Here is a 19,490-nt window from a genome sequence, read left to right on the forward strand (position 1 = left end):
CAGGCATGTGGTCCTTATAAGTGCATGCATGCTTGGTGCTAAAGTTGGACATAACTGACTTTTCTTTCATCATGCCTTAGATATAGGTATGTTATTCATTTAAAGAGAGGAGTAGAAAATATTGTCTGGGTATAAATCATCAGAAGTTACTAGATGTTGGAGTAAAATACTTTCATTATGAAACGATCAGCGAAACCTGTCAGAAGGGAAGTGATGAAGAGGGTACTTTGCTGAAAAGCTTTGTGTCATGTTGCTGCAGGCTACATCATGGCAAGTACCGTAACATATTACATTTGTATATGTTTATTATCCATGAAAGTGACTGCTTCTTGCGTGGCTTTCTGACTGGTTTGTTTGATGATGAATCACGCTGGGTTGCATCAGTGTTACTGTGTTACCTCGTTCAATGAAATGTGAACTGACACAACTCATTACAACAGAGGCCAGAAATTCTAGGATAGAACCATTTTCTACATAGGCCTGGTGGTTTGAAGGGGGAAAAAAAAGGTGATTTTCTTGTTCCTCTAGAAACTCCTATGTTTTTTGTCTGAAAGATATATTTGGAGACCACTTTGTATTCAAATATGCCAAAATAGATTGGAGGAAAAACAGTTGTGATACCCATTTATGCAATTAAGTACATTTCCAAATGACAGAATGTCTAAATGTAAATGTGTCTGAGTTGGTTTGCAGATTGCAAACAATTGTGTGTGGTTGCTCCATGAAATGGCTGTTGCAATCCTTCATCATTTTACAAGTGCGGGGGAATTACTGATGTAAAGCCTTTCACAACCACATAAGGTGGCAAGCAACATGAAACAAGTCATGCAGCAACTACAGTAATTAATCCTGTCTTTCTGTGCTCTGCTAATTCTACTATGTGATGTTAATGCTTCTTCCTTGCTATTCTTGTTTCTTGGATGTAGCCTCTTCAGCACCCAAAAGCAAACACAGACAAATCTGTATCTTGCTAATAGTGATGACAACATAGCACAGCCTGCCCTGGCAACTCCACTGGCTATTGCTTTTTGCAGCTGTTGTTATACAGATAAAAGCTATGAATGAATCGGAATTAAAATTAGATTTTAGCAATAGGACAAGGAAGAAGCAGCCACTAGTAACAGTATTCTGACCTCTGTGTCCTGTACTAAAAGATTTCAAACTATACCCTAAGAGAAAATGTGGGTTGTGAAAAATGCTTGGACTGTGTGTCCTTACAGGATTTTCTCAGAAAATTTAGGTATTTAAATTTTGTATATATTGGACATTTCATTGTACATCAATCAAATTGAAAAGTCCATGTAATTCTATACCTTTATTTCATTCCTTCTGGAGGTATTCAATGTGAGCAAAAACTCTCTTCCTTTTGGAAACATATCCTTGAGAGAGAAGGAAAGGGAGAGTCTTCTCCTTATTGATAGCTAAACAGAAAGTGAGTTACTGATGCTTTAGAAGCACAAAGAGGTATGAAAGGCTCTCATGAATATTCTCCTTTCTTGGAGAGATAGTAAAACCTCTACCCGTATCTCTTCCCCTCCCTTCTCATATTCAGGATGACAGGCTCATCATAATGTGGACGGGAAATTTGTCATAATCAGAGAAACTCATCTCATGGCTCAATCCCTTTCATGAATATTTATTTACTTTCCAGTGGAAATTTCTGTTTCTCTTCAAAAAGAGAGTTAACAATCTTAAACATCCTTTTTCTGACATCTTGATATCTTTGTTCCCTTCCTATTGTAAACAGTATTTTGTTAGCATGCTAATGTTATCCTTAGTTGACCTCTTAAGACCAGTCTCTTGAAGTTTTATTATGCCACCTGGGGTGTAATTCATCAGTCTGAAGTTGACCTTCATGCAGAGCTGTGAAAAAAAAATTAGCCTCTAGCCAATAGTCGCCTATTTTAGTAAAATTAATTTTTAAGGTCAGTCTTTTTCCAGGGCTGACTTGGTTTCTATGGCAGATTCCTTTAGGAACTGTTTTCAGTTTTGATTGTGCTGCTTTAGTGCTCCACTTAAGTTTTATGTTTTTATTTTTAAAATATTTTCCTTTGCTTTGACTTAATTTTTATTTTGAAACTTAGTTTCAAATTTTATAAATTCAGGTTTTCATGTTTTGTCTATTACATATGGCATCAAAATACGTTCTTCATTATTCCTTCTTTATCTAACAATAGTAACTTTACCATGATTTATCTGAATCATGTATGATTCATATATCTGAAGCTCAAAATCATGTGGAATGTATGTGGGCAACCAAAGCAGATGAGCAGGCTAATATCAACTATGGCTTGATTATTAACAAGTTGAAAGAGCAGCAGGAAAGTGACTTGTCCTGCTCCCATTACCAGTCCTCCAGTCTGGATATGTGTGTGGCCTTGGTCCAAGTCTAGCTGAAGGAATTGTGAAAATAACAATATTACAAGGTACATAAGCAACTCACGGAACTTTCAGTGTACTTAGTAATTTTTTTTCATTATTTATTTCCTSTATTTTCCTTTATTTCATTATTCATTATTTTTGGCATTTGGTGGAGATCTTGGTTTGTGGAGTTCAGAGTCAAAAAACCAAGTCCAAGGTGTATTTGTTTCTAAAAATGGTTTCAGGAGAAAAATAAGAAAATAACAATAAAAGAAAGATGTTAGGCATTGGAACATTCTGAAAAGTATTTTTCTATTTTAGAACAAAGCTTCAATATTATGCRATTTATTTGAAAACACAAATTTCAAAGGGGAAGAAATAGATCTGTAAAATTATTCCATTTTGATGTAATGAATAATCTTAAGCATATTAGTTTTCAGACTATAATTTTCAATTAAAATTGAATGGAAAAAATCCCATTAGCATGTTTTACTCAGTTTTGATGATAATGCATATTGAAGTTGCAATTAAGTAATTTAATTATCACCAATTGCATTTACAATTGTGGCTTTAACACTGTATTATTAAGCCTTGTTTGTATCTTCTATGCTGTCTTTTCTTACCATGATAACTTATATGAAATTCCAGTGTGGCTATCAAAGGGATGATTCAAATGCTAAATATAACCTTATTTGACATAAGTGTTATGTACTTTCCCTGAAAGAACATCACGAAAAGCAAATTTTATCATGATGATTAGAGGTCAATAGAGCTTTGCGAACTGAGGCTACTAATATTTTAGTTAGAACTTGCAAGAAGTAGAACAGATCTCAAGAAAGGCATGTAAATTAATATTTATTAATGTCAAGTGTTCATATTTTATTCATGCTTTATTCTACAAATGTAGGCATATGATTGGTATTCTACAAAGAAATTTGAATCAGCCAACAACAAAACCTGTCATAAAGTTTGCCAAATTTGACTCTTGATGCTAGCACAATATCCATATAACCTTTTCAAAATTATCAGGACTGTTATTTTAGCAATTTATATAAAATCCATTTCTGTGACATTTGAAAAGAATATGGAAAAAAACAGTCAAGCCTGGAAATGAAGAAAAGTTTTCTTTATCAGATATTTTATTTCCTCATGAATATCAGGAAAGAAACCAAGCCGATCACTTGGAAAACCAAAGATGGCAAACCAAAAAAATGCATCAAAAACTATTAACAAATCTGCCTAATGGCAAATTAAAAACAAACAAACAAAAAGAACCCATTGTCTCTTCATTAGGATTAAGTATTCTGGCATAGATTTATAACATATATTATATATAACTATATATATTTTATCAGTTTGGTTAAATTGCATAATAAAAGATCAATTATCATTATATCATTCTGTGTCTTTCAGATAAACAATATCACTATGAAGAAGAATAATCTCAGTGATGGTAAGTTTTTTAAAAAATATCTTCTGCTTTAAAATACCARTGTACACTTTATAAATGAATTACTTGCTGAAAAGCTGGTGGTTATTTGGGGTTTCCTTTATAAGTCCATCTGCTCATGCACATTCACACATGCCTTTTACAAGAGTAAATATAGATCTCGTCACTCTCAAGTTGTACRGTGATGGTGCTTCAAATAAGAGGAGTTTTGAAGTCCCAGAATGTCCTAATTTTCACGATCTCTAAGAATATTTATAATTGAAAGAGCTTGTAGTGGAGTGAGGTATAGGATGAAATTGGTACCACCTTTAGTATTTACTGTCTCTTACAGGATGAAGCTCGAATTATGCAGCAAACCCTGGTTGTACACACATATCGTATATGCCTAACCTGAAGTGCAATACTACTCAGTAGAAAATGCAATGGGTATTTATCAGCAAATTCAGAAGGAAAGATTCTCTTTAAACCTTGAAGCATGTCTCTTAAGTTTGAGACTTGTGGCTTCTCAACAACTAATACACAAGCTGTTTGTATTAGATACTGATTCATATCAAGATATTTGATGCTTASGTGTTCCCCCACAACAGGATTGCTCACTAATAAGTACTTGAACGGAAAAGGGGCTACTGCCTTCCCTGAATTTCTAACTTCATTTTTAAAAAAAACATTTTAGTATAGAAACCTTTTTTAAAAATATAGTCATTGATTTCTGAAAAATAAAAAAGCAGGAGTTCACTGTAGTGTTTTAGGAAATCCAGTAGATTGGTCAGGAATCTTTGGAAAACAAACAAACAAACAAAAAAGGTCTCTCACAATAGGACAAACAATAGTATTTTTAAAGTGTTCTCTCATGATTTCCTAACCAGTTACACGTATGGAAAGACTAGTGCTTTCAGTGTGTATGTTAATTTCTTTACTGCTCTTTTGGAACTCTGAGTGGACTATATCACTTGGATCATCTTTCATGTCTAAGTTGTCAGAATTATACCAATAATTTATGACGTTTGCCTTTTGATGTATTACCTTGGTCCGTATACACACGGACAAAAATATTCAGTATTTTATTTTCTACTTTTTTTTTTTTTTCAGTAGGGCTGTCAGTCTTTTTGGCTAAGCTGTGCACCTTCTGAGACCTTTCTCAAAATTCAGCATTACACTTCTCTGTGCTTCAGAGGCAAGTTTAATCAAAGGGTTGTAACTAATTGTTCAAATATTTCATCTTTGAGTTCCTTTGGAGATCTTGGATGAGTATCATATGGTTCAGGCAATTTACTAAGCCTGTCTTTTGTTGGGAAGCTTGTCATAGAAGAAAAGAAATACTGAATTAAAATGTGTTTTTATTGTCATGGATCCAGACACTGCATTACTGAGGAGAATGGGAATTTTGCCAGTAAATCTGACAGAAAAATCTAAGAGTATTTAAAGAGAAAGCCTAACTGAATAAACTTAAAGAAATTTGCAGCGAAATGCCTGTATCTAGGTCTGTGACAAGGAGGAATAGACACAAATGGCAAAAAGGGAAATGTAATAAAACAGGAAACCTTGAGGCCATCCAAGGGATAGGTTGCAGGGAGGCTCTGGGCTCTCGTTTTCTGGAAGATTTACAAGAAAAAAAGCAGACTGCTGGCAATGACGTGGGCAAAGCTCATCTTGGTTGGGAAGGGGGAGCACTAGGTCCCCTACTCCAGTCCAGCTGCTCAGCGTGCACCCAGCGGATCCCTGGCGCTCTGTAGAACAKCACAGGGTGAGCTGAAGAAATGCAGAAAGCTGTGCCACAAAGTGCAGTGCACAGGAGCCCTGTCCTGGCATCTAGAGATATACTAGGATCAAACTCTCCAAAGTTTTCAATGCCTGACTTGTGCGTCATGGCATAATAAAATATATAATTTTATAAAACCAATTGTATTTCTATACAATGCACCAATTTGTTTTCACCTCACTTTCTCAGCCTCTAGACAAAATGAAATAAACTTAYGTTAGACACTTTTTTTTTCCAGAAAACTTATGTGATCCATTGATTTGAAGTTGAAAAACTGAGGTAGCTGGATTCTTGAGGCGATGACTATATTTTGTGTGTCTGTCATAAAGCCTCTTGGCAATCAACAGTAAAGCTGATAGCCTTTTTTTTTTCTGGTTGGCTTTGTTTTTTATTTAGAAACTTTCCAGTATTTCTGATAAACAAAGATTTTTTTTTCCCAAGGATGATTTTCTACTGCTAGCAGCTGATAGCTCAATAATTTTTTTCCTCAATGTTTTTCTTATTATTAATAGTCTTTTCATGCTGACTTGAGTTGTACTTGTGTTTTCAGTGCATTTCAGGTCTGATTTTGAGGTGGTTACAATTCTCTGGGAGAGAACCAGTCTGTCTTTACACTGCCAGATATTCCTTCCTTCCAGATGCTTCGGTCACTCACAAACTAGTGACTCTAAATGCATAAACTGCTGTTTGTTGAGCTAAATTATTGCTTTCARCAGTTCAAAACCAGTATTAATCAGATTCTAACAGCAGCATACAGGGCATATTACTGGCAACTAATGCTTTTTATATATTTATGAGGCAAAGTGAATATTCACAACATATATGTTGCAATCGATAATTGTTTAAAGGACTGGAATGGAGTGGTTGCTTGTGTAAACCTTCTAGAGGAAGTTTATAAATGAAATCTTTTGAAACAATAAGAAGGAAATGTTTCTTCTTTTTTAAAAAATTTTTAAAACCAGAAAAAAAAATCTTAATTCCATTTGTAGCATGTTTAATATTATCACAAAATTTAGAAGAAAATATGTTTTTAAAGCCCAGATGGGGTGGGCAGTCACCCTCTAGGAACGTTCAATAAAAGGCTGGCTTGTTTTCTGGCTTCATTAAAGCCTTCATCTTCCTATTTTGCAAGTACATCAGTCTAGACCATTACACAGTCTTGAATTTCAAGTGCCTCCCATCATATAAGGGCATCTTTCTGTGGCCATTTTGATAGGGATAATTGGAGCCTCTTTGCTTATCTATCATTACAGAAGACAATTTGTTTGGAGGAGTACTAAATTAGAGGAATGTATGGTACAATTATTGCTGCTAGAGGTAGCTTAATAAGAAAGCAATGATAGACAAACATGAGAAGGCTCAGGTACCACAACAACATTCTTATGTGCCATAATTATTTCAAAATGAGCAAAGGAGTTTATTGATGACAGGACATTTGTGTCTAGAAGGTAGTAAAATTTCACCCTCTGTAATCACCTGTTCACCCTCCCTGCCAGGAGTAATTGCCAGGTACAAGTGAGACATCAGAGTTTAGCTGTAATGTCAAATTTACTGTCCTACTATTCTATTTCAGTTGTATTGCATGTATATTCTGCAGCTAATTGCTGACATGTGATTGCTGTAAATTACTCCGCAGGATGAAAAAAAAAAATAAATCTTGCACATAACTGGCTAGGATTTTTTGAGTAAATACTATTTCGCAAATGAATTTCTAAATTAATATTTGGCTAAGGAGCTTATCTAATACAAAAGAAGTTGTGATTCTAACTATAGTTAGAGATATGAGAGAACGTAACTGCTAAACTTTGCATCTATGACATGTATTTGTGGAAAAAAATCTCTTTTTTTTTCCAAAATGAAACATTTGAGGTCTGTCAGATATATGGGACCAGTCAGGTGCAGGGAAACAGCCCTTTTTGAGTTGTCTGGTTGATTTTGGCCTTTAGGAGCTTCTGAATCTCTGTGAAACTGACCTATGCTAATGATGTGTAAAATGGCATTCATATATAAAAGAATTTCTTTTCTCTATAAAATCTATTGTAGCTGTTTACCTGTATGAAGTATTGTATTTTTGACTCTTGGACTCTCTTTTGATTTTCTTTTTAATGTCCTTTTTTGCTTTTTCATATATCCTTTCCAGACATGTTCTAGGCATGAAAGCCCTGACATTGCTTGCCTGATTCTTCTTAAATCTAGCTTTGGAGATGGTATTTATCCCTTATTTATAGCATCCTTTTCAACATTGTCAGGGGAATTTCTGTGGGATGACAACAAAGTAGAAATACGCCAGAGCAATAAGAGGCTTTAAATTAATTACTTGATGAGGAATAAGGTGTCCAAACAAACGTATCCTCTTGTTGGTTTAACTCCCAGTCTACATATTCAGAGATGGTGAAAGTGCAAATGAATTATACCCCCATCCAGTAGCACGGACAATTATTAAGGCATTTAAGCTTAGAGAAGGTGCAAGGCCCAACTGATAAAAACAGACACTAAAGTAAGATTGTTATACACATCATGATGGAGAATTTTTTTCACTAGTTGCTGTCCCCTAATCACCTTGTGCTAATCTCTGCATCTCTGTCTGACCTAAGTTAAATACCATAAAGATTCTATATTGCTTTTTAAATTTTTTTGTAACACATTCTATTCTGATGCATGACTTCTTTCACTGGAATAAATACAGAAAAATATTCTGATTGTAGTCTAAAATATCTCAGATTTTGAATTTCAGACAGGCCTCTCTGACTCTGCACTTGCTGCTACTTTTTCTGATTTGGTCGTGTTTTTACAAGCCCATAAAAAAAGAAGAACCATAAAAACTGATTTCATTTGTAGCATACCATGTGTTTGAGGTTACCGTATAAAAACTTAAGCGGAGTGAAACAGTATAGCACTTGGAAGGAGTGCTAGGAAATCAATAGTCAGCTGAGGAAGACAGACCAATTTCTCAGCAACCACAAGACCAACATCCTTAAAAGCACATTATGGCTGTTGTAAACTAGTTAACACAGGTTATAAAAAAGCTAATCCCCTTGAAACCTAATGTTACAGCATGTAATGATTTTTATTGAATGTGAACTGCCTTCTGGTCAGGTAATTACAATAAATAATAAAACAGTAGTTTATTGTCAATAATGGCCACCAGCTCAGGGATTTCCTCCTAATTATTAATAACATGCTCTCAGTTCTTCATTCTGAATATTTTCTATTCTGCTGTTCCTTCAACCCATTTGCTTTCTTCATTTTCTAACTTAATTTTTGATTAAAAGTTTTCTGTAGCCTCTTTATTATATATTTTTTAACTTTTTATTTGTTATATTTTACTTTATCTCCACCCTATATTCCCTAGCCTGCATTGTTATCACTTGCCCGCCTCTTCCAGTGAAAGAAGCTCTATTGCTGCCTTTCTTTGTATTCACACATTGTTGTCAAAACCTTCTCTGGCAGGTAATTAACACAGATGTGTCTGGAGGTAACTCTTCTTCTCCTGTGTTGCATTTTTTTAAGGAGTGCTGCATAGTAAGATCTGTATTTGTGGACTTCACAGGTTCCTGTTAAAAGGCCTCCAGCACTGTGACTCACAGCCTTTGGACTGGAGATTTCTACTGAGCTGTTTTCAAACTATGCTGGGAGTCAGAGGGATGGGACAAGGGAATGCAAAGTATAACTTAACAAAATGAAAGATTCTTTCTACTCATTTAATCCAGAAATGTCAAATGCTGTGTTTACTAGTACAGATCACTGCACATCACTGTGGAAGTGATGATACTGAATGGGTGGAGGAGGACAGAAAACTTCTCTTACTGATCATTGTATTTGTCATAAATAACAAAGCAGAGTATTGATTCTGTGCTTTCTGCCTGTGATGCTGCCCTGGCTTTTCATGCCTATGCAAAAAGGCTGATGCAGGCTGATTCTGGAAGACACACAAAAATCCTGTRCAGTTTTTGTGGTGCTATTGAGTGGGTATACTGAGCATGGTATACTGCTTGCTTGGTTTTGTTTTTCCAGATAGTTTGCTGCTTGGACAGATAATTGAGGTTGCAGATATAGAGAAAACACTTCTTGCAATTTCTTCATGCCCAGGTTGGTGCGAGGAAAGACAGGGCTCAAAGGGGCTTTGACCCAGGTTACCCAATCGTTTGAACATCAAGATGAGAAGCCTCCTTTCCCGTGACTGTGGCCTTTAAGGAGCACATGTCGTTGGCTTGCGCAGGACAGACATCTGGATGCAGGTGCTGGCTCCTGAGCTGTGCTCTACTGCAGTTGTTTGTGTAGCTGTGTCTGAAAATACATATGGGAAAGATTTGGGGTTAATAAAAAAAAAAAAAAGGGGGGGGGGGCAAGAAAAAAAGGTTATCCCAGTTCTATTCCATATCTGTTTTCATTGCACAGCCACAAAATTTATTGTTCAATCAAAAGCAAGGAAGGCAGGAGTAAAAATAAACTTTGTGGGTTGGGAGTTAAAAATCATTTTCACGGGTGCTGCAGCTCAAAGAGAGACCTGTAAAACTACCATTTCAGGCACTAGGGAAGAGTGATGCAGTATGTGCTCTGATGTGCATGCATGCCCTTTGGATCACCTTTTGTGGAGTGGTTTCCCAATGTCCATGGCCATTGGATGGAAATGGCTTTGAACTGCCAATGTGTAAAAAACAAAGGTAAAATAGGTAGTTTGTTACTTTCTGCTTTAAYGCACTCAGTAATTTCCACCTGTGCTCTTGGTGTTACAGATCATTCACACAACAGCCCATCTGAGCCTGCACCCTTCTTAGGGTAAAAAATCCAAACGTTTATTGGCTACATGTGCTACTGGCTAAAGTAAAAGAGAAGAGAGTGAAAGCTTTTACCCACAAGATTTTGGACTATTAAACACAAGGATTTGTGTCATCCTTTTATTTAATAAAAACCTCAATTTTTCATAAATGACTGTTGTAAATGAAACTTTGCTTCTCTGATCTGAAAGTCGATCTTCTGAAAGGAGAAGTAGCTGTGTTATGAATTGGCAGGTTCAAATGTGGAAAAATAAGATAATGAATGTTGCAAAAAGTAAATGAGGCATACATAATACACCCAAGATTATATATAATTTGGTTAAATTAATATACCGTGTCTTAAGGTAGCAGAAATACTGTGAAATGTCTTGATGAAATGGAAAAAGCAAATGTTTCATATTAATGCCATTCTAATGGAAAACCACTTAGAGCAAATAACTGTAATTTGCATTCTGATCCCTGTTCTGTGAAGTGACTTATCAAAAAGAAATACTCCATTATTTCTTTATAAAAGTTCTAATTTTGAATTAAAAAAAAACTTTTCAGGTGGTTCATTAGAACAAATTCAATCCTTTAAAAGCCTGTCTCCCTTATCACAGTGCAACCACACAAATGCATTTTAAACAACTTTATTCTGTACATGACAGGCTAATTTTCTTGTTCAGAGGTAATTATTTAAACTTGTAAGATTCCTGTCCATTTACTACTTTCTTTTGCACATGCAGACACTAAATTAGTTCAGGGACAACCTTATTTTGTTCAAAGATGTTTTTGGTAATGGAGTTTAAAAATGTCTGGTTGCAATAGTAAGTTTTCAAAAAATTGTGCCAAAACATATTAGCAGAGATGATATTACAGCTGATAAGATTTTAATAATTACTTGTTCTTCATTTATGAGCATATTTAAAAGGTATGCAGTTCAGTTCTTAAATAGGTTTTATTTTAGCCATGGAGTTCACCCTTATTTTGGTGCTCTGAACTGACTCAGTGCTAATTGTGTCTCTTCTTCTTGTKTGTTGATTTATTATTATTTTCTTGAAAATTATCATTACCATCAAGACTCTCAAATGATTAGAATTTTGGAGACTCAACTTTTAAATGCTGAAAAAGAGGGAATTTGGATGGGTCTCATTTGGAGAAGGGAGTTACTTAGCAAATCATGGTGCCAGATGAACTCTCCAAATGATCAAAATAGCGGTGCACCGACAGCAAAATGAAGCAGGTAGAATTTGTTACAAATAAGCTATCAGGTRGAATATTTTAATATTTATGCCTCCTGGTGCATGGACATCCACAAGTAGGCATTAGAGCAGCTGCTTTCTTTTTGAGGAGCTGAGAACCTGCTGTGCTCATCTAAGGGGAAGTGTTTGTTATTACCTTCTTTTGTTTTGACAGGCATCCTAGCTTAAACAAGATTTTAGATCTGGAGCTAACAAAATGGTGGCTAATCACAAAAAAAAAAAAGTATAAAAATCAACCGTTTGAATTTAATTTTGCTAATTGTTGTTAGGCAGCTCTYGACTGTAGCAATTCATACTAACTTTGATTTTATGGCATAGAATAATTTTGATTTGTTTACTTTAATGTTTAGCCTTTTATGATGAAATAAATMTTACCTGTTCTTTCCAAACTAAAATATGGTTCAGCCAATACATAAAACATTTTAAATGCTCAGCTCCTGTTGATAGCACTGTAATGAGACTGGAAATGCACTTATCTGTAGGCATTGTATAAAGCCTAAGTATAGCTGTCAGGGTACCAGCAATTGCTTTGGAAAACAGATTTCTGAGACATTTAGGGCTCTGCTGAATGCTGAATCATTTCTGCTCTCTGTGAGTGATCACTAGAGGCTTCCCCAGAGCAGYCAAGCAGCTGTCTATAAGAAGAGGGACCTGTGGATCAGCCTGGTGTAGACATTTCTATACCAAATTAATGAAATATATTCCATGGCATTGTGGCAGGCCCATCCGGAGAGGCTGCATAAGGTGGACTAAGCAAAGGCAGGGAACCAAAGCATATCTTAAATTAATAACCATGTCCGTAATTAATAACCATGGATCACTTTGAGACTTAAGAAGCACTGAGACTTGGAAGAAGACAGGGAGGAGGAGACRAAGCTGTAGCAGTGGATATATGATTTGGAAGCTTCTCAGAAAAAATTGTTTCAAAATGGTTGCCTTTGAGAAGTCAATTTTAGATTCACCTTATGTGGTGTTTTCAGTCTGGGGTCACAAAATTTACTCCAGCCTTTGTCAGCAACCAAGAAGAAAACAAGGCATCTGATTTGAAAGACAGTTTGTGGCTCTTTGCAGAAATGACTGGCATTATTTAGAATACACAGTCAGGCATAAATGTCAGCTGGGCTGAAATATAACTGCCTCATTGAAGCAACCTGCTATCTTTTAGTACGGGAATATTTGTGGGTAAGGATAGCTTGGAGCATTTGTCAGCGATTCCAGAAGTTACTTGAGTTTCAGTAAATACTGCTTCTATTGTTTGTGTAATTTAGTAGTGGCTTCAGAGTTACTTATACAGGTTCTGATAAAATGGACCTCTCCAGCTTTTAGCTCCTTCTTCAGAGGTAAAGATGCAACCAGGCTTGGAAGTACTTATATATTGCTTTATTTTTTTTTTTAATATATTTTTTTTCTCTGCTACTGAAAGCAGATGCTTTTTCAGTCTGGTCTAAAAGGTGCCTGTATCCTGAGTACTGTGCTTTGAATTGTTCCTGACTGGAGGTACCCAGTTTTAGTACAAGTCAGCCATATGAAGCATRTCAATCCTGTTGCTTTCAAGAGAGACTCTTACTAAAAGTTATGCAGTGAAGCAGTATGAATTATTGACAGATTAAACTCTTGTCTGTCACTTGCTGCCTGCTCCAGGTGCCTATATGTGCAGTAATAGTAGACTGTATCGATTCCTCTTTTTGCTCTCTCTGTCTTTCTTCATCTCCAAATGCAATTGATCACTGCCCAGTCACCGTCTTTACAGTGTGTCCCACCAGCAGCCACCTTGTGCTCTGTTTGTCACCTTTAGCTGACACTATTGATTGTTATTTTTCTCAGTCTCTCCTTTAAAGCTTTAACAGTATACACACCCATAGAGAGCTTAAATAAGTCAAAAGGAAAGAAACTCTTTCTTCCTTCCATTCTCCACCCTCAGAAAAGCACTTAAATGTGTGCATGTTTTCTTGCCTCAGACAGATGTTACTTCTTCCTGACTTATCTCATTTCCTAAGGGGAGAGAAAGTCAATGGAATCTCAAGCTATGAACACTGGCAGCTTGCAGCGTTGTGCTGCTTCTCTGAGCCTGCGGGCCGTACCTTGGGGAATGTGTGTTCCCTTCCACGGGAGGCTCTGTGTGGTGCTTATTCCCCAGAGCCTGAGTCACTGTTTAGTGAACAACCTCAATGCAGCTGTGAAAAGGAAAAAGTCTTGTTCTGAGCAAGGCTGGGGAATTTGTGAGCCTGTAACTTCCTTGAATCTTAGCTGGTGTTTGGAAAATAGCAAAGATGATTAGGAAATCTGGAAGGAAAGGTAATGTCTTGGATTTTGTCATATCCACCTATCAATGCTCTGAACTCTTTCATGCTTTCTAGAGGCTGACATCAAAATAGCGACTAATTAAAAGCAAAAATGTTAGCGTCTTTTGAACTTGAGCATATGAGAGATGAAAAAGGCAGCGGTGCTCAATATTTTCATGGCTGCTTATTTTTAACTCTTAAGCCTGCTTGAGGTATGTTGGTGTTGTAAGTTCATGTTGTTGCAGACTTATTCTGAAAGAATACTACRTACAGCAGGTAGCTCACTTGCACTTTTAGCTAAGGAGCTGCTTTTTTCCTTTCCAGTTTCTATATTTTTTTCTTTGTCCCTAGAAATATGACAGAATTTACCCCATGATAACTAAAGAAAAAGAGAATCTTGGGGCCAGATTCTCAAATGAGAAGAGATTTGGGATCTTGTTTTGATTTAAGTTAATTACTATTAAGTTRTGGTACTTCATTAAAAGATACCTAATTCCTGCTGCTTTTACTCATGAGAAAATGTCAAATCTGAAATAGAAACAAAAAGTCCTCTTTAGTATATGTTGATGCTGAGGTTGGAATTCTCCTCTTTGCTTCTTCAGGACCATTGAGAAAAAATTATTTGTTTGAATACAATGGAATTTTATGTTAGGAACAGATCTTCTATTTCATTATATTTCTGTGATTTTAAGGGTCATAACTCCCTCTTCTCACTTTTTTTTTTCAAGAATGCATAAGGATCTAATGCTACAGGCGTATTGTACACATGGATTTACGCATAATTTTTCTTTACAGGTGACTTGCACCCCAAAGGAGTCCTAATCATCAYGGGAGGCAGAGGTGAAGCAATCCTGTATGGGTCACTCTTGCCAGCACAGGCCCTTCAGAGGTATGCGTTTTCACAGTATTTGTCCAGAATATTTTGGATTGATGGGGTTCCCTTTGGGAACTTTTCAAAAGCTTTAGAGAGTTTATGTTCAATAAACTTTGTTGTTCTTTCCTGGGTTCTTTGATTTGCCAATTTCTTTGCACYGATGAGGGGCAAAATATAGTTAATTTCAGGGTGCCTTCTCACTAGCAAAATAGGAAGAAAATCAGTTCTTCCTTGTTACTTGCTCAGTGTTCTACATATACAGCCTAAAATTTCTGCTCAGTGTCTTGAGCTTTTACTCTGCCTACTTTGCTACTTTACAGGTATGCCTCTTCCAATGAATTTCATCACATTGATCTAGGCAGAYTTTGAATCTAGTCGCTGTTGTTTGAGCATTGATCTTTCAGCATTTTTGAATCTTAAAACTCCTTGGTGCTTCTTGGTCAATCCAAACATTCAAGCATCATGAAAGGAGAGAAACCCAGGCAATTTTCCATTAATCTGCTTCTATATTGGCATTGCCATCTGAGTTACATATTCAGGTTTTCCTCCCATAGCCCTGACAGTAAAATACTTCACATTACTATTAGATAAAAGCTGTCTTGGCCAAGAATCAAATTCCACAGCTAGCGGCTTAGTTATTGAACCACTGTGACGGACACACCAATGGATTTAATGTAACAATGATACATTTCTAGCCTAGTTGAATGTCTTTAGATTATAGTCTTCTTGTAGTGGTTAACTGGAAATGGATTGAAATCCTAATATTAGAAAGTAGAGCAAAATTTACCCTGTTTACAATTTCAGTGAAGAAAAGAATGTCTCACTTAAACTGTAGCCATTATCCTGTGTATCTTTGTGTGTATATGTACATGTATTTTTAGTCCTATTTAGTGTAGGTTGACAGCGAGCCCCAAGTTGACAGCCCTGGATATTTAAAATTATAGAGTGAAATGTATAAATCCCAAATCAGTTGCTGTATCTTAGAAGCAGCTTATCAGTCCTGAAAAGAAAGAAGAACAAATTAAAATGCTTTTATGAGTAAAAAATAACATTTAAGGAATATTTTTCTGTTAATTCCCTGTTAGAAGTCCTTTGTTTTAATTTTTCTGATAAGCACAGCTCTTTTTAATGAGAAGGAAAAAACAAAAGAAAGAAACTTCTTGAGGATATACTTGGCAGTTCTCTAAGTAGAGAAGATACAAAGCAGAAAACCTTGGGAAATCCAGATTCAGAAATCCTGTTCTTGCAGAAACACTTATTCTCACTCTTGTGTTTGATCCTTAATGTTAGTCAGTTGGCTGGAACATAATGAACTGACAGTTCACAGTTTTTAGCACCTACCTGCATGTGCTGAACTCCGGATAGGAAATTAATGGACTGACTWGGAAAATATGGGAATTTGGGAATGTCTCTACAGGCTAAGTGCAGAATGGCAAGACCAGTGAAAAACATTTTCTAGTAACAAAGGMGAAACTAACCAGTGAACATCTGATTTTGTGCAGAAGTGCCGTGATCATTTTAATTGGCACTTTAACTGAATAATATTTATTTATAAACTTTCTTTTATTTATTATTTTATTTATCATTTTATTTATTTACTTATAAATATCYATTGATTAGAGTTATTTATTATTTCTTTTTATTTACTTATTTATAGACTTTCTTTTAAGCATATTTCTTCAGTTACCCACCAATCTCATTTTGAAGAAGGGGGAGATGTGGGACACCCGATCATTTTGAAATTTGTTTACTCCATGTCTTGAATTTTCTATGTAGTTGAGCACAGTGCTTGGCCTCCAGCAAGGCCCAGAGCCCATGGCAGCCCCTCCAGCACCAACTGATCCAGTCTCACCCTAAAAATCTGGAGTGCTGAGCATSTGGGTTAGGTGACTCCTGAAAGGAGGTTGTAATGTGACAGCAGTCCTCCAGAATAAGAACTGATGGGACAAGAGGAGATGGGCCTCAAATTGCRACAAGGGAGGTTCAGGTTAGATATTAGGAAAAATATCCACACAGAGAGTGTTATGAGGCATCGGGACAGACTGCCCAGAGAGGCGGTGGAGTCACCATCCCTGGCAGTGTTCAATAAATGTGTAGATGAGGCACTTAGTGACATAGTTTGACAGGCATGGTGGTGATGGGACTCAATGATCTTGAAAGTCTTTTGTAATCATAATTATTCTATGATTCCATATATAAGTTTTAAAGTGTGCCCACTTGTTATCTTTGTTCTGTATGGTCCAAAGTGAACCTGAAGTTCCCTCCTTCATGTCAGCTCATCTTACTGCTTTTCCTGCTTGTCCTTTACTAAAAAACTTCATTTTGTTTAAGGTACTGAAGCTGAGATAAAATAAGCAAAAATGAAAGTGAAGATTATTATAGTGCTCATACAATACTTCTGTTTGTCGTTTAGCTCTGCTACATAATGAATATATGCATGTTTTCATTGAGGTGTCCTTTGTGACATTCAAATATGCTTTTCTGAGAGCGAACAAAAATTTATGAGGCATCTAATGTGCTTTAAGTTATTCTCTTTTTATTCTGTCCCATTTAACTTTTAGAATAGCCTAGAGAATATTTTGGTTAGTTTTCATTAGTCTATTTTTTTTTAATCCAAATATTTGATAGTCTCCTAATAGGTTAGTATTCCAGCTGAGAAATAAAAGTATTTTGATCCAATATAAAAAGAAGAGTAAATCTGCTTTTTGGCACCAAATATAATTAAAACTGGAACTGATCTTTGTGTGTGCATTACTTGGCCTTTTTTTTTTCCTTTTTTTTCTTTTCATAGAGAAACTTTTTTTTCATATAGAAACCTGAGATGGGAATGCTGGAACCAAGAGGTTACTGTCCTTTGGGGGCTGGTAACTTTGGTCCTCCCAGAGCCATTTCACAGTTGACTGGACATAAATTGTGCCACGGAGGATTTCTTTGTCTCATAGGCCCTGCTCATCTGCTGCATGGAGCTGGAGCTGTATGGAGCTCTAACCCTGAGGTTAGAGCTGAGCAGGGTCTTTTTGTTTTATTTATTTATTTATTTATTTATTTTGATTCATATCTCTCTCTGTATTGGCCTGCATTTCATTGCATTGCCCTCAGAGATTAACTTTAGCATATGGTAAATATCATTTAGTGCTAGGCATATGGGGTGAAGCCTTCCCAAATAATTATCTCAGAAATATTTTTTTCTTTATTGTTTTTCTGAACTCCTGTGATTTGGTGGTGGTTATTTCACACCACTGGCTGGGTGGAATGGCCAGGAAGAGCAAACCTGGATCCAGGCAGGTGCAGATCACCTCCCCCTGGGCTCTAGCCTGCAGTCCTGCAGCCTGCCTGCCTGCCTGCTGGGGAGGTGTTACAGCAGATCATGCCAGCTATTCAGGTGCAAACCACCAACCAGTTAGGGCTCAGTCACGACTGTTTTCTTCATCTTTTTTGTTGTGGAACAAGAAAAAAAAAAAAAAAAAAAAGGAATAAAACTGTTCTTGTGAAGTGGTTTGCACCCTCTTGTCTCTTGGCTAGCTGTGCCAGGCAAAACAAGGTGTAGAGCTCAGCTGTTCCTCTTCTCTGCTGCATAAGACATTTGAGAATCCAACTCGAAGTTAGCTACTGTTAAGAGTTACTTAGAAAAAAAGGAAAGAAAAAAAGAAACAAGCCACCCCAAACTTTGCCCATTAAAAAGAACAACTGATTGGATGTAGCATTAAATAGACAAAATTACTGAAGGTTGGATAGTTGGTAGCCAATGAAAAATGTAGCTAAACTGCGGAGCATGGAAAACCAGACTGAACTTGATGTAATGCAGAAGGCTAAGAAGGCAGAAAGTGTAGGGAATTTGCACACGGAATACATGCAGTTCAACTCAGATGCTAACTTTTCTATAATGAGTGGCAGTATTAAAATAATCTTCTTGACTGACAGCTAGAGTACATTTCTATTTTTATATTTCCCTAGAAATAGCACAAAATTGCAGTTTAATAAGCATTCTTTGATTAAACTCTCACTGAATCCCTGTCTGTGGTGGTGTGAGGCAAGACCGAGCAGAGAGGAGACATACGCCCGATAACGGCTGCTTATGTTTGAAGTGATTTAATTTGGTTCAAGAGCAGATTTTGACGAGGCAAGACCTGCCAGTGTAAATGTATTTGTAACGGCATGGTTCAGAACAGTAAGTGGGCTTGGTCGACCTCCTTGCYAGGGTGGTGAAGAAGCAGCCGCTCAGCAATCGGCTCTGGCAGAGCAAGGACAAAGTCACAGGCGGGTTGTGYGATGCGCTCGAGTGTCCCGCTGCCCCTGCACGCACTGAGGCTCCGTGTGGGCTCATTTAATGAACTCATGCCAAGCCCTTTCTCTGTGCACGGATTGAAGATTCTGAATAAACATCTTTTGTGCAGGGTTTTTATTTTATAAACCACTCCTATAATAGAGACTTAAACATTGTCTGTGAAGTTACAATTAATACAGTTCTTAATGCAGAAGGGAGCAGTGTTACTGTGCTGCAAAGTGCCAGGACCCTTCAGTACCTCTGCCAAATCCATGCTTGACTTAGCTAAAGGACGATACGGACTTCTTGTATCATCGTGAACACAACTTCTCTGAAGCAGATACTCTGATAATGGACTTAAAAATATGTAAGCAAGGGCAAAAAGAAACATCAGAAAAGTATCAAGTTTGATGGTTATCTGGCAAGGGTSTCTGGTCCAAAGATCAGGCCAGATTCTGAATACCGTACTCAGACAGTGAGT

The sequence above is a fragment of the Nothoprocta perdicaria genome, unplaced genomic scaffold, assembly GCF_003342845.1.
Source record: "Nothoprocta perdicaria isolate Ctin4 unplaced genomic scaffold, notPer1 scaffold_34, whole genome shotgun sequence".
Taxonomy (NCBI): Eukaryota; Metazoa; Chordata; class Aves; order Tinamiformes; family Tinamidae; genus Nothoprocta; species Nothoprocta perdicaria.